Raw genomic sequence first — 16,284 nt, forward strand, 5'->3', positions numbered from 1 at the left:
AATTGACTCTAGGAGTTGATTTGACCTTCAGAAAGTCCACCTGAAGTTAACCTACGGGTCAACTCTAAGTTGACCTTCCTTGTGGCTCTCTAACCTAGATTTCTTGGTTCCTTCAAGGATAATTAGGGGATATAACCATTAACAAAAATAAAACTTTCAAAAAGGTGACATGACAATTGCCAACACAACATACTACATAGGTGTCAAGTGACACTACAAAATAATTCCACATCACAATAACCACATGGCAATTGTCCCTTAAACAATTTAATCAATCAAATAAATACAAATTACACTCATGCAACATTTTACATTTATGAATAAAATACAGTACATACGGGGTGTTGTCTCTCCAAATAGACAACCCCTAGTTTTACTAACGCACATTGGCCTAGGCTTGATTCTCCCTAATATTTCCATGGTCACATGGATATTTTCCTGCACATCTCAATTTAAACATTAGTACTTCCCAAATAGCCTCATATAATATATAAAATCACATAATCAGAATACAATACATTCATTCTACAAGACTTGACATTATGAAATATAATTTGTCACAATTCAAAGCAATTTCCTCATAATCCTCAAAATTTGATCCATCTACAATATATGCAAACATTTTCCAAACATTATATCTAATCCTGAAATTCAGATAATAACCTGCATCATCACATCATTACCCTAATCTAGAATCATATAATATTCTATAATCCACAAGGCATAGAAATGAAGCATCCACATATATCAATGTTACCAAAATCGCGGAATCATGAAAAGTTCTATATCCATAGTGTGTCCAAACTAGTATCCAAAATAGTTCCAAAATGAAAATAACTGAAGAGATAGGATGGGTTGGGGTAGGGCCTCACAGAAGAAACTGTAGACAAGTGGGATATATTCTTTGTTGAAAAGGAGAAACAAGAAGAGCTTAAGAAACCAAAGACCTTTAAAGTCTATCAAAAGGAAAAGGACAAAGGTAAAGGTAAGGTAGGTGGACCTTCAAGCATAAAGATAATAGATAACTTACCCCCACCTCCTTCTGATGCTCCACTAGAAACAAAGAGTATGGAGACAACACATGAGGACACAAATCCTAATTCTGAGGTGTTTTATACAATGAATATCGACACACAGGAAGTCAGCATTTTGGTTGATAAGGAATCAAGTGAGAAGAGAGATGTGGCAACTGAGCCACTGGTAGAAGACACAACAGTTGAGACAAACATTGAGGATATAGTTAGAAACATTGAGACTGGGATTGAGCAACAAACTGAATAGGCAACTAATTCCCTGGATACAAGAAAAGTAGATACCACTGGTATACATATTGATGTATCTACTAAGCAACCGATAACTAACAACAATGAAAAATTTGTTGAGATACCGGTTGTATACATTTCTGAGGTGCAAACAGAAAAACCAGTAGTGGATACCACTGTAAAATAATTAGAGAAACCATCAGTGGAGAGCACACAGAAATAGGCAGAGACACATACAAAGAAACAGGTAGAGCAACAAGATCACTCACAGTTACATTCAGAGATAGTGCCACCATCTATAACAGAAAAACCTAAACCTTTGGTAGCTGAAATGTAGACACAAACTAACCCTCTTGAGAAAGAGGAAGGCAAATCTATTACTACCACCGGTGGATTACAAATTGTGAAGTATGGACAGTCATCCATAACCTCTATGTCTGAATTTAGACCTACTAATGTGACAGAGGTATTGCTAGATTTAATTAAGAAAATAAAAGAGTGTAATGCACTAGCATATAAGGCTATTGATAATAGATTTCCAATTTTGAAGATGATTGCACCTAAGTGTAACATAGAGAATAAAGATTCTTTGAGCCAATTAGACACATTGTCCAAGTACATCACCGACAATCTACTAACAATTGATCAAATCAATGAGGAGATTTTTCAGAGAGAAAATGAATAAAGAGAAGAAAAAATTATTTGAGGAGACAGTCAAGAAGAATAAGGAATATATGGATACCTTATTACCGGTACTAGGAAAGACAATTTTGGACTTCAAGAAATTGTATAGAGATACATGCAAGACAAACATTCTCACAGAGAATATAGATAAAGAGATCAACAAAGCACAAAAGGAAATCAATGATATTGCTAACAATTTAATAGGTTCATCAGATTCAATATTAGTAGTAGAATAGGAAATTACCAACTTTGAAGAGAAAATAGAAAAACTTGAAAAAGATAAGGAAAGGTTAAAATTTAAGGCTAAGGAACTGAAGTGCAAACTAGGTCCTAAAATGGATATCCCCATCTCTTTGAGAAAAGAGATTTCTGAGGCTCTTGTTCCAAGACTTAAGACACCAGAAGAGCAAATGCAGTTTCTCACTGGTACAATCCAGAGGACTGAAGCAACACTAAAAGATAGTGAAAGATTCTACAATAGTATGAATGTTGGTTTAGTGAATTTATATCACAAAGATTCTACAATAGTATGAATATTGCTTTAGCAGATTTATATCATATTGTAACCAACCAGTAACAGGGATCAAGACAGGAACTACACTCAATTGACATTGAATGATAGCCTTTGTCATTAATGCCAAAGGGCGAGTAGTAGAAGATGAGAAAAGGAAATGAGGATGAGAAAAATGTATGACATAAGAGATCATCTACTCTGGGGGAGCACATAGTTTTGATAGTTCTGGTAAGATAGTTTTGGACAAAATTTTTGGATACACTTTTTGGCTTTTTCTCATGAGTGTTGCCATCAATGCCAAAGGGGGAGATTGTTGGAAAATGCACACTCTAATAAGAAATTGTAGGTGATTGAATGTATTGTCATTGATGGCAACCTTATAATCCTATGGCACCGATACAAGCATAGACACCGACATCAGCAGCGGCAAGGATGTTCATCGGCACCCTAGCCGACAAGATTTTGTTTATTGTATTTTGTATTTAATTGTAAAATCTTTTTGTAAGATGACAAGATGATTTTTAATATGACTCATATAAGTATGAGTTCTTGTAGATCATTTAGGATATGTGGATATGGTTAGATTATTGCAGAACTAAGATGCAAATATTAAGGCAGAGTTTGGAATAAGGTTTTGGAAGTTGTATGAGCTTAAACCAGTACTAAACCTGGCATAGAAGATGCTGATCTGAAGCAGTATATGACATTGGATTTATATATTCCACTTTTGTAAGTCAGTGATACTTCCCCTTTTGTATCTAAACAGTGAGCTTTAGGAAGTTGGCCTTCCTGCCTATGCAAGCCCCTATTGTATCAATAATATTCACTTATTGGCCAATGAGCAAATATTGTGGGTCACAAATCCCACTGAGGTGTTTCCCACACCGGGTTTCCTCATCAAAATTTTGTGTTATTGTGTGCTTTCTATGTTGTGTTTATTGTTCTTATTTGCTTCATTAATTCTAGTTTATCGGTACACTGTTTTGGAATGCAATTCATTTAATAAGTTAAGAAAATCCATTAATTGGTTAAATACTAATTCACCCCCCCTCTCAGTATCTTTGGGAATCCTAACACTGCTTCAGTTTAGCATCTGCTATGCCAAGTTTAGTATCGGTTTAAGCTCATACAACTTCCATAAACCTTATTCCAAAATCTGCCTTAATATTTGCATGTTCACATCTGCCTATTACATTCCATACATAAATGATCCTACAAGATCTCATAATTATATGAGCCTTATTACAATTCACCTTGTCGGCTTACAAAAATATTTTACAATTAAATACAAAATATAATAAACAAAATCTTGTCAGCCAGGGTGTCGGTATTCATCTTTGCTGCTACCGGTAAACTAATTGCTGATGTAGAGTCTGCCAGTGCCAGTGCTAGCTGGTGCCATAGGATTGCAAGGTTTCCATTAGTGATAATACCTTCAATCACCTACAATTTCTCATTAGAGTGTGCATTTTCCATCTATCTCTGGAGTATCCAAGATTGCTTATGCATTCTTGTAGGCTTTGAGTAGATTCTTCAATTCCTTTAGGGATCGGAGTATTTTTTCCTTTTCAAAATCAGATTTGCCAAAAGCAAAAATAGAATCTTGTAGTGGTACATATGCATTGTATATCTTTTCCAGCTCTTTCTCTATTTCAATTTGCATGTTATTGATATTAGAATAAAATAACAAAACATTAGAAGTAGATGCAAGAATTTTCCCTCTTGTTTCAATAGCTTTGCTTAATAAATCTTTATTAAGAGATAGAGCAGTTTTTCCTAAATCAATCTCTTTCATAAGTTGCTCTCCACACTTCTTCCTGTAACTCTTCTCATCATAAGTTTGCGCCACTTCTTCTAGGGACTTAAGTTGGTCAGATGCATCAACAACTAATTGACCAAGTTTGCAAATAGGAGTTCCTGAATTCCCTGTAGCAGTTTTCGGTAGTAGACTTGTCAGAATATCCATAGCATTTTGAATGGTTTCTTCTTCCATTCTCTGTTATTTAAGTCTCTTCTTGTGTTCCCTAGATTGCATGATAGTTGCAATCTTCCTCATTTCTGATGCACTCATATTATCAATAGTTATAGGCCCTAAGATGCCTAATGAGTCATCATCATCTTTATCAATCTACTAAATGACTAATAATTTTACCGGTTCAATAGAGGTTACCCTATTAATCTTTTCTTCCTCTTGTTCTTTCTCCATTTCCCATTCAGAAATTTGTGTATCAAATTTTTCATTAGATTCCTTTTGAGTGGCCTATGAAACCGGTGGGAGTTGGGGTTTCACTAGTTGTTCCTTGGCTGGTGGAATATCCACTCTTGGTTGAGTTGTTGGTATCTCAACTATAATAAGTCGTGAGTCTGAAATTATTGGTGGCTACATATCTAGAGAAGTAAGGTTTCCATATAGATCTATTGCTTCCCGAATATCATCAACAAGTATGACTTGTTGGGAAATAGTGTCATCCTTCTTCTTGATAGGATAGACAACATCAACTTGCATAATTTCTTTCTCATCCATTTCAGGTACATCAACAATATCTTGCTCATCCTTAGAAGAATGTATAAGCTCTTGCGTCCATTGGATATTATGAGCAATTTGATGAGTCTCAGTTTCAACATGTTGCACCTTTCCACTAAGTTGCTTCAATATTGTTTCCTTGAAAGAAAATTGGACTTTAAACTTATCAAGTAATTCATTTAATTCATCCTTTGACAAATCAAAAAAATATTGCACAAATACATCATCTATAATTTATTTTTCTTTCTTCATAGCTTCCTCCCATTTATTCAAAAGAATAGTATGTAAGGAATTAGAAATATCCTTTTCAAGATCATGAGGTAATCTATTGTAATGGCACAAATAATTGATTACCTATTGAACAATTTGTTCCTTCTGATCTTCATTGAATGAATCAAAATGATCTTTGACATTATCAAATCTATTTCGTCCTTGTGTCTTCATTGTTCTCTCAAAATTAGTCTCAGGCTTGTAAGTTAAGACATTAATAGGCATAGTTTCCTTTGGCACTTCTTTCACTTGTTTGGCTTCTTTAGCACTTGCTTTAACTTTCTTTGGTTCCTCCTCAATTTCAATACTTTCAGATTCTGCTTGGAGAATCAGTTTCTAAGCTCTTTTCTTTGATGCAGTCTCCTTCTTTAGATATACTTTAGGTTCCGATTCCTTTTTAGTTTGGACACTTCATGTCACTCTAGTACTTTTTATCACCTGAGGTGCTTGCTCAACCTTCTTCCTCTAACCTTTACCACTTATGGTTGGAACACTACTGGTTTCAACTTTTGTAGTTTGAGCTTCAACTATATCCAATCTTGTCTTCTTCTTGTCCACTAGAGATGCCAACAGGTTATTGGCATAATCGATCAATAAGTCATGATTGATTTCATAGCTAATGTCTTCCATTTCATCTTCTCTAGGCTCAATAGCCTCCATCAGATAGAAATTAGTGGTGACTATGAAAATGATGTCCTTAGCAAATTTTTACACCACATCCTTAGGTAGCCTTACCCTCATACTCATTTTCTTCTGAAATTCATTAAAATATTTATTCATTGCAGTAGAGAAGGTGTTCCTCAAAGCCTTAATGTTGTTCTTAATTTGGGTAGTTACCGGTAGATCCTTAGACCATTCAAGATCACCAATTCCCAGTAGGAAATTATGGAAATAAAAGAATAGACCAATGAACAACTCACCAAATTTAAAAATTTTGACTGTTGTCCTTCTTGAAAGACTGAAGATTCAACATTAATTGGCTCCTTGTGGCCTCATATAGGTCATAATTAGCATTTTCAGTGATCATTTTATAAGCAGTATGCACTGCTGCAGATGGTACACTATTCATTCTACTGGAATAGAATATCTCGTAGCCTATAACAATAGCTACCAACTTAACAACTGGTTCCTTGATGTTATTGACAAAAAAAGGATGCCCATCAGAGGTTGATAAGGTTAAAGTGTTCACTCTCTCTTTCAAAATTCACCTCAGCTTAGGTACTTCACCGATTGAGCAAAAACAAATTACTTCTTGAATAGCCTCCTTGGTTATAGTGTGAGTCCTTTCCAAATACAATTTTTCCCCATGAACATGACTCAGAATAATTTGGATATGTTTCTCTTCAAAATCTTTAAGAAAATAAGCTGCAATATGAAAACCTTTCTCATAAACCCTAATATACTCAGGTTGAATCTTTATGTTTTCATTACAAAGGGATTTCAATTGAGAATATATTGACAATGATACTAAATCCTTAATTTTATAATTAATATAGCTAGACAAATTTCCTTTCACTACAACAACGTTAGGAACTTGAGATAAAGCATTATAAGACATAATTCGCTCTGACTTCACAACCTCCATAGGTTCAAATGTGATCATCAATTCTCTACTAGTTTAGAAGATGATGCCATTTGAGATAAACTAGATTTGAAGCAGGATTTTTCAAAGAATACCTTAGTTTACGTGCGCTGCCTCATTTACTGGTTGATTACTCAAGTGCACACTAGTTTAGTCTTCACTAACCTTCAAATCAACTTGATCACTCAAATCACAATACAACTTCAACTAAAATCAGCTAGCAATCCTTTCTTTGCTCTGCAAGTGCTCAAGAATTCTTTCTCGAATGCATTAAGGTAAAAATAACAAAGTAAAACTCACTTTTATCCTTTTTACCTACTGCATTAAATGCTCACTCGTTAGGGTTACCAACCCTAATTACACTGCTTAATGATGCATACAATATTGGCAGATGTAAAACTGGTTGATAAACTTTTGAAAAACTGATTGACAAAAGTTATCAAAATTTCATGCATTCAAACTCTCTTACCACTCATTCTTTTCAAGGGGTCCAGAAGTAGATTTACCGCTATGATCCCCTTAGCCAAATTGAAAGACTCAGTTCATCAATGCAGGATTATCCACACTAGGTGAAGGATTAGTTTCTTCTCTAGGTATATCATCACTCTTCTTTTTCCATATTCTATTCATTTCTTCTCTGGTTTCTTTAATATTGACCTTTTGCTTGCCTTTCTGATCTTTAGAATGATTAATTGGTTTGTTCTTTCCAGATCTACAAAACTTTGCCATGTGTCCCAGTTTATGACAATGATAGTAGGCCATTCCAGATGATCTCCAAGGTCCTACACTACCTCTTCTAGTTCTCCTTTTGTAATTCATAGCCACATGACCAAAATTGTTACAGATGGTGCAAATGGCATTTGTTACCTTTTTCATCTCAAATGGACTAAATCAGTTGACATAGGGTCTTTTCTAGTTCATGTTACCCCGATTATCATAATTTCTCATCTAGTTGTCATTTCATCTTGGATTCATATGTGGTACTGGATTATTTTCTCCATATTTGTATTCAATTGATCTATGTCCATAAATTTGGCATGTGAAACAATGACCTTCAACTTTATTGGACATATACCTAGTATTTTTATTGTAGCCTGCATTTTCATTAGGTTTGTTTCTACAAACATTTGTAGTATGACTAGGTTTATGGCAAACAAAGCAAATAGGTTTAAAAACCTTCTTACCGGTAGGCTTTTTAGCCTTAGGAGTAGTTTTGTCCTTATGAATGTTGCTCTTTTTACTGGAAGATTCTCCTTTCTCAGATGTGTTAAAACTGAGTCTAGAGCTATTACCTTTCATCCTTTGTGATTGAATTTTCTCATCTAGCAAGGTAGAAATTTTGTTGAACTTTTCCAGTTTCCCATTCGCTTCAGTGAGCTATCTGGTAAGATCTTCATTATGTTTTGACAAAGTCTCTCTAAGAGATGATGCCAATTCAAGATATAGTTGTAAGGTCTCTTTTTCTTCTTTCTCTGGATTCCAATGCTCCTACAAAATAGCATTCTCTCACTTGATCTTGGAAAACTCATGATCTCTTTCTTTGATGAGATCTTCAATAGTTATCCTGACTTCCGGTTCATGAGTCATGCAAATAGTAAGGCCTTTTAGCTCTCTCTTCAGATTTAGCTTTTCACTGTTTAGTTTTTCAACTTCCTCAGCTAAAGCATCTATATTGGCCTCGTATGAAGAAATATTATGAGATATTTCCAACAGTTGTTTAGTTATCTCTCTCCTTTTTACTTGAGAAGCTTTCAGTTTGACCCTTAGGGTTTCAAACTCATTTCTACTAGCTTCAAGCTCTCTATCCATCTCAAAGTAGCTCATATCCCCCATGGTGGCTTTAGGGTTTCCTCCAAGCGATTAAGCTTTAGAGAAGTTAGGCTCTAATACCAATTGATGGACTTGTAAGTACTTAGAGGGGAGGGGGGGTGAATCAGTTACACCAAAAAGAATACTACTTTAAACATTGACCGGTAGATATACTTGACAAGTTTGTTAAACACTATGCATGCAATCCAAAATTATATAATAACATCCACAATAAGTAAAATATCCACCATAACACAAGTGTTAATACATGGTAAATCCAAATGGGAAAAACCACAGTGAGATGGGACTCACAAGTTAACTATCTATAGTAATAGATAATTGACTGGTTAAGGTCTACAAAAAGTTTCTTTGCTAGGAGCGAATCCTGTTAAAGATCCCAAAGCTTAGTTAAAAGCTCTACCCTATTAAAGGTAGTACCCTATAAGGAGTAACCTCGATAGAGGATTTCTAAATCCAAAGTAATGGATCACCTGGTTAGAGGATTTGTACAATGAAGCTTGTTAGAGCTTACCCAGTTAGGGGATTTGACTGTTGCAGTGATTATAAGACAAAAGGTGGTGTGATCTAGTAGTAGCACAATTTTCTTGAATAGATCCTCTTCAATGCACTCAAAACATCATTACCAACATACTCTACAACTTAATACTTCTGCCTTCACATCAAATCATCTCATAACATATCTCCTTCGCTCATAGAAAATAATTCATTGTGATGTCAATATATAGACATTTAGATTTCATGTCGGCCTCTAGAAATCATATCACAATTTCCTAGGTGCAGTGTATTTGGTAAAATAATCATAACTCATCATAAAAATACCACCAAAAATTGTCGATTAGGATAACTCATCATGACTAGTGATAAGTCATCACATAATCAATAAATATCGGTTGGAGTGAAACATATAAATTGTTTGTCCTGTGTATATACTGGTTGTCACTATGTGCTAGTTAGATGTAAACTTCTAATATATCAGTTGTAATATAAACAACTTTGAAGTTACACTGGTAGACAATATGAACATGTATATGTGTGTGTGTTTCATCAATGACAACATATGAAGTTATTCATTACAATCATCATCAAGCCACCATTCCTCACTTCTTCAATTGTCTTCTTTCCTTTTAGGTCATTTTGCCCTTTCTTCTTGCCAAACCGGTTCTTGTGTTCAGACTGATTATAGGATTGGTTCCTACACTCTCTAGCTAAGTGACAAATATTATGGCAATTGAAACATGTCATACATGTTTTCCTCCATGGTCCTGAATTATTTCTTTGATCCATTCTCATTCTTCAATTTGCTGTAACATGAACAAAATTACCACAAGTGGAACAGGTGGCATTGAACTGATTACTACTTTTATTAGAGCTAATCGGTTTGAATGGTGATCTTGATGCATTTGGCTTCAACATGCATTCTTCAAATTTGTGTCTATATTTATTGCATGTAAAGCAATGTCCATTAAATATTATTCTATTTGACATGCTACTAAATTGAGATCTACATGCATAAGCAATGTGACCATACTTGTGACAATTATGGCAGTAACCATCAAAGGTGAAAATCTTCCTTTGACTAACCAGTTTATTTCTATAGACATCAGACTTATGTCCCGGTTTACCATAATGATTACCAGAAAATTTAGAAAAATTCATACCTTTCACTCCTAAATGGTTCCTTTTATCATACTTCATCTTTTTGAATTTAGATGATTCTCTAGTTTCCATAAGACCTGTACTGGAGTAACCAAGACTGGTTGTTTCCTTTGTTCTTCTCTAAGATTTCAACTGTTCACCTATCTTCTTAGAGCTTTCATTGAATTTCCTCTTCTCATTTCTCTCATTTGCATCTTTCAACTCACTCTTGAGTTGTTCAATATCTTTCATCATCTTCTCCTTTTCCTCTATGCTATCATGTATATGCTTATGTATGTATTCATTCTGCCAAGTGCTAATTCGGATTTGTTTATCTTTTTCAATCATGATTACATCATTTTATTTTAGGGCTTCTTCAGCAATCCTTTTGTCTCTTATAGCTTTTGTCAGAGCTTCTTCTGCATCTCTTTTTCTTTCATCTGGTATCCTACTAGCTTCTAGCATTTCAGTCATTCTCATGGCCTGACTTTCATGTTCTCTTTTCAGATTGTTTATTTCTTCAGTCAACTTCTTGTTCTTTTCCACCAATTCTAAGACTGCTTCTTTTGCTTCTTCTGATCCACTATTTTCAGAGAGATGATCTATAATATCATGACTCTCATTTAGTTGCCGAGCTAGTTCCTTTCTTTGAGAAATAGATTTTATCAGTCTCTCTTTTAGGTGAGCAATATTTTCATTTGCTTCATCAATGTGCTTCTGATACCAGAAATCTTCCATGATCTTTTTCCTCAAGTTTGATGAATAAATGATGAACAGTTAGTACCAAACTGATACTGAGAGTGGGGGTGAATCAATATAGGAAAAACAAACTTTTCCTGAACAGGTTTGACTGCAAACACTGCACTTAACTAGCAAGTGATAACACCGGTCTAAATCAGATTTCTACCAGTAAAACACAGTGAGAGTATGAAAGATATAAACCTGTAACTCTTAGCTCTCTACACAATCTAATATCTCATTTCCACTTCACCCTTAAGCTCATGCAAGTTATACATCAGAAATACTTAAGATCATTGAATCAACCTTCATTACCACTTGACATAAAACACTAAACCATCACATGAAAATCATCACACATGACACACTTATTTTACACATGGAAACCCAACTGGGAAAAACCATGGTGGGGATGAATACCCACAAGCTTTTCTTTCAACTCTTTTGAAGTTTTCTCTATTAGGAGCCTAGTCCGGTTAAAGACTTTTAGAATAGGTTCTTCTAGGAACCGGTCCTGATAGGGATCACCTGGTTAAAGGTTAGAACCCTGTTAAAGGTCACCTCGCAAGAGGATTTGAAGAACTCATTGAATTGAGTCACCTTGTGAAAATATTTACAGAAAATCATGTTAAAGCTACCCGATTAAGGGATTTTCCAATTGTTCAAATGGTTAGAAGTCAACAGGTAACATACTGAGCTGATAACAACACTCAATGCCAAGGCAGATCCACTTTAGCTCCTTTTCTTCTGCAATCATACTCTGCAGGTATCACCACACTTCTCCGGTCTAGCAAGAATCAAGTATCACTCACTGGGATACACACATAACATTTTCCAACAACTTCAATATGATAAACATCATTGACCTTATAGGAAATAGATAGGTCGGTAGCATAAACCCTAAACCCTAAACATTTAGGTTTAATAATTTAGTCGATTCAATCCTAACCATTAATCATATTGCATTGAATACAATAGTCTTGAGCAGATCTCAAGATGTTTTCCAACATTCATTCTTTGCCACTTGAGGAGGTTGATAACCCATCATGCATTCTCCACTGTTTACAAAGACTTCGCGCATTCCTGAGGTAGATAAGATCTATCTCCATGCAAGATCCTTAAGGAAATCCTTCACATGCACAAGGCTGACGTGGCAACACTATCTGATCTTCATTATAATGCTAACTCATCACAAGATGTCATTGATTGAGTTACATAGGCTTGGAATGCATCAACCGGAAACCCTGAAGTTGAGACTACTAACCGGTAGTCATGTCAAATGAAACCCCGATACAAAACTTCCATATACTGGTTCTCATTCCAACATACTGGTTCACCTTGAACAAACATACTGCTTCACCTTTTCACATATACCGGTTCACATCATCAAACCTGTTCTCTTTCCAGTTTGCTTTCTTCAATATAATGGTTCATACTTCAACATATTAACATCAATGATAACATATAATATCATCATGTCATCATCCTCTACACATATGCCAACAATCTCCCCCTTTGGCATTGATGACAATATACAAAGATATCTTTCTGCTTCACATATTCTTCTCCCCAATACTGCAGATATCTTCTCCACTTCACATCTTCTCCCCCTTTGACAACAATGCCAAAGTGGACACATACACATCTATGTTCCACTATGCTTCTCCCCCTAAGGAGTAGCATCCTTCAACACACTAATCCTAAAAAAGATATATCAATGTAAGAGCTGAATGATGTAGAGCACACACCTTTAGTTCACCTCTTGAAGGGGCAACACCCCTAATTCACCTCACAAGTAGGTAAAGGTAGCCTTTGATAGATGCTTGGTGAATATGTCTGCTAATTGCTCCTTACTGGAAATATGTTCCAATACAACCTCTTTGTTCTGAACCTTCTCCCTCAAGAAATGATACTTGAGCTCGAAGTGCTTGGTTCTAGCATGTAAAACTGGATTCTTGGAGATGTTAATTGCACTTGTGTTGTCATAAAATATACTTATCGGTTCAGATATAGGAACTTTGAAGACATTTAATATATGCTTCATCCAAATTGTCTGGGTGCAATTCATAAATGCTGCAACATATTCTGCTTCTGCTGTAGACTGAGAGATACAACTCTACTTCTTACTCATCCATGAGACTAGTCTACTACCAAGAAAGAATGCACCAGCGATTGTGCTCTTCTAATCATCCACATTACCAACCCAATCAGCATCTGTAAACACTTTCAGGTTGAAATCATTACTGTATGGATACCATAATCCATAGTCAATAGTTCCCTTCAGATATCTAAGAATTCGCTTGACTGCTACCAAGTAGGATTCTCTTGGATTTTTTTGGAACCGTGTAGTAATGCCCACTGCATGTGCAATGTCCAATCTTCTATGTACTACATAGTGCAACTTACCAATCATTGATCGACATTCCCTCTCATTTACCAATGCTGAGTCATCCTCTTTTGACAATTTACAACCAGTCACCAGCGGTGTACCAACTGGTTTGCTGTCTTCCATGCCAAAGGTCTTCAACACCTCTTTGACATACTTGGACTGAGTGATAAAGATTCTATCTTTCATTTGTTGAATCTGTAGTCCAATGAAGAACTTAATCTCCCCTATAAGTGACATCTCAAATTCCTTCTTCATCTCATCTGCAAAATCATGACTCATCTTGTCATCTCCACCAAAAATTATGTCATCAACAAATACTTCATAGCTCAGAATTTGATCTCCTTCTATCTTCAAATATATATTGCTATCTTCACTTGTTCTTTCAAATCCAATCTTCACAAGATGAGAGTGCAAGCATTCATACCATGCTCTAGTTGCCTGCATCATACCATACAAGGCTTTATGTAGCCTACACACCATGTCACTATCTTCTGATAGCGAAAACCCATCTGGTTGCTCTATATACACCTCCTCTTCAAGTATTCCATTCAGGAATGTAGATTTTACATCCATTTGATATACTTTGAATCCCTTAAAAGCTACATATGCAAGAAGCATACAAACTCCTTCCAATTTGGCTACTGGAGAAAAGGTTTCTCTATAGTCTTCTCCTTCTTCTTGAGCATATCCTTTACACACCAGTCTGGCTTTGTTTCTTACCGCTGTGCCATCCTCATTCGGCTTATTTCTGAAAACCCATTTGGTGCCTATGACATTTTTATGCTCAGGTCTGGGTACCAAAGACCATGTACAATTCTTTTCTATCTGGTCAAGTTCTTCTTCCATTGCCTTGATCCAGTCTTCATCTTTATGTGCCTCTTTAAATGTTTTAGGCTCAAATTCAGAGATCATGCAAGAGTTTTCTCTGATCTTTCTTCTTGTAAGAATTCCTCCATCCTTATCTCCTATGATCTGCTTTGGATCATGATTCATCTTTACATACCTAGGAATGATCTTGGTTGTTTCCTATTTCTTTTCTTCTTTATCCTCATCTTCATCAGCATCAACATCTACCGGTGTAGGAGCACTGTTACTAGTACTAGGCTGTTTTGCAACTGGTTCCCAGAAGGTTACTACTGGTTCATCTACCACTTACTCATTGTCGGTTTCCTCAGGTTTCTCAAAGGTTTCATGAACTCTAACATTTATACTTTCAACAATTCTTTGAGTCCTAATCTTGAAACACTTGAGAGCTTTACTCTTGGTGGAATATCCTAGGAATATTCCCTCATCACATTTTGCATCAAACTTGCTCTGATGTTCACTCCTCTTGATATAACATTTTCTACCAAACACTCTAAAGTAGCTTACCATAGGAGTCTTACCGGTCCAATACTCATAAGGTGTTTTATCCTTACCCTTTTTGATGAGTACCCAATTCATTGTGTAGACTGCAGTGCTCACCGCTTCTCTCCAAAAAGTGTGAGCAACTTTTCCTTGGATCAATATTGTTTTGGCTGCTTAAACTATAGTCTAGTTGTTTCTCTCTGCTAGGCCATTCTACTGTGGAGTCTGGGGGGTAGACAATTGCCTCTTGATGCCATTCTCTTCATAGTGCTTGTTGAATTCACCAAAAGTGAATTCTCCTCCTTGATCAGTTCTAAGGCATTTGATTCTCTTACCACTTTCTTTTTCTACCAATGCTCTGAAGGCTTTGAACTTTCCAAAAGCTTCAAACTTGTCTTCCAAGAATGTAACCCACATCATTCTTGAGCAGTCATCAGTGAGAATCATAAAGTACCTATCTCCCTGCACACTCCTAGTTTTCATAAGACTACAGAAATCAGTATGCACAAGATCAAGTAAATTGTTTGCAGTGAAAGATTTACCTTTGAAGGTTGAGGAAGACATTTTCCCTAGTTCACACTCTCTGCACAAAGGATTTTCTGGTTTGCTCAGCACAGGCAATCCTCTAGCTGCCTTGATCTTACTGGCCTTCACAATATTATCAAAATTTACATGGCAAAGTCTCCTATGCCATATCCAACTATCATCAAACTTATCCATTAGACATGTACTGATATTTGCATTCAGCTAAAATAAGTTACAACTGGTCTGCATATCGGTAGCCATCAGTTCACCACTCTTTTCTTTGATTTTGCACACTCCGTCTTTGAATTCTAGAGTGAGTCCATTATCATTTAGCTGGGCAACACTCAAAAGGTTATGTTTGAGACCTTCTACCCAATACACATTATCAACACTGCTTTTTCCATTTAGAGAGATGGACCCTCTGCCTTTTACCATACATGGTGTATCCTTACCAAAATGAACCACACCACCATCATACTCTTCCAGAGATAGGAACTTACTCTCAATAATCCACTCATTGGAATTATCAAAGTGGGAGACAAGAGCCTTCTTGTCTGACACATCTTCGTTGAATGCTACAAACATAATGTCTTCACTTTCTTCATCTTTTGATTCCTCATCAGTGACACCTTCATCAACTACTACAAAATAGTTTCTCTTTTTTCCTCCTTTGAACTTCTTGAACTTCTCTAGTTTGTCCTTATTATCACCATTAGGATAGTTTACAACAATGTGTCCTATCCTATTGCAAGAAAAGCATTTCAAAGGGAGCTTACCTCTGTATTTACCAGTTCCCTTAGGAAGTCTCTTGGCAAGAAGAGCTTCAAATTCCATCAGGATCTCCTCATCATCCATTTCTTTTCTTTGTCTTGGTTCACAACTGGTACTTGCTTCTTTTCCCTTTCTAGATGGTGCAGCAGATGCTCTAAAGGTTGATTCAGTCTTCTGAATACTTCCATCAGAATTATTTAGCTCATATACGGT

This window comes from Cryptomeria japonica, chromosome 9 (genome assembly GCF_030272615.1).
Source record: "Cryptomeria japonica chromosome 9, Sugi_1.0, whole genome shotgun sequence".
Classification (NCBI taxonomy): Eukaryota; Viridiplantae; Streptophyta; class Pinopsida; order Cupressales; family Cupressaceae; genus Cryptomeria; species Cryptomeria japonica.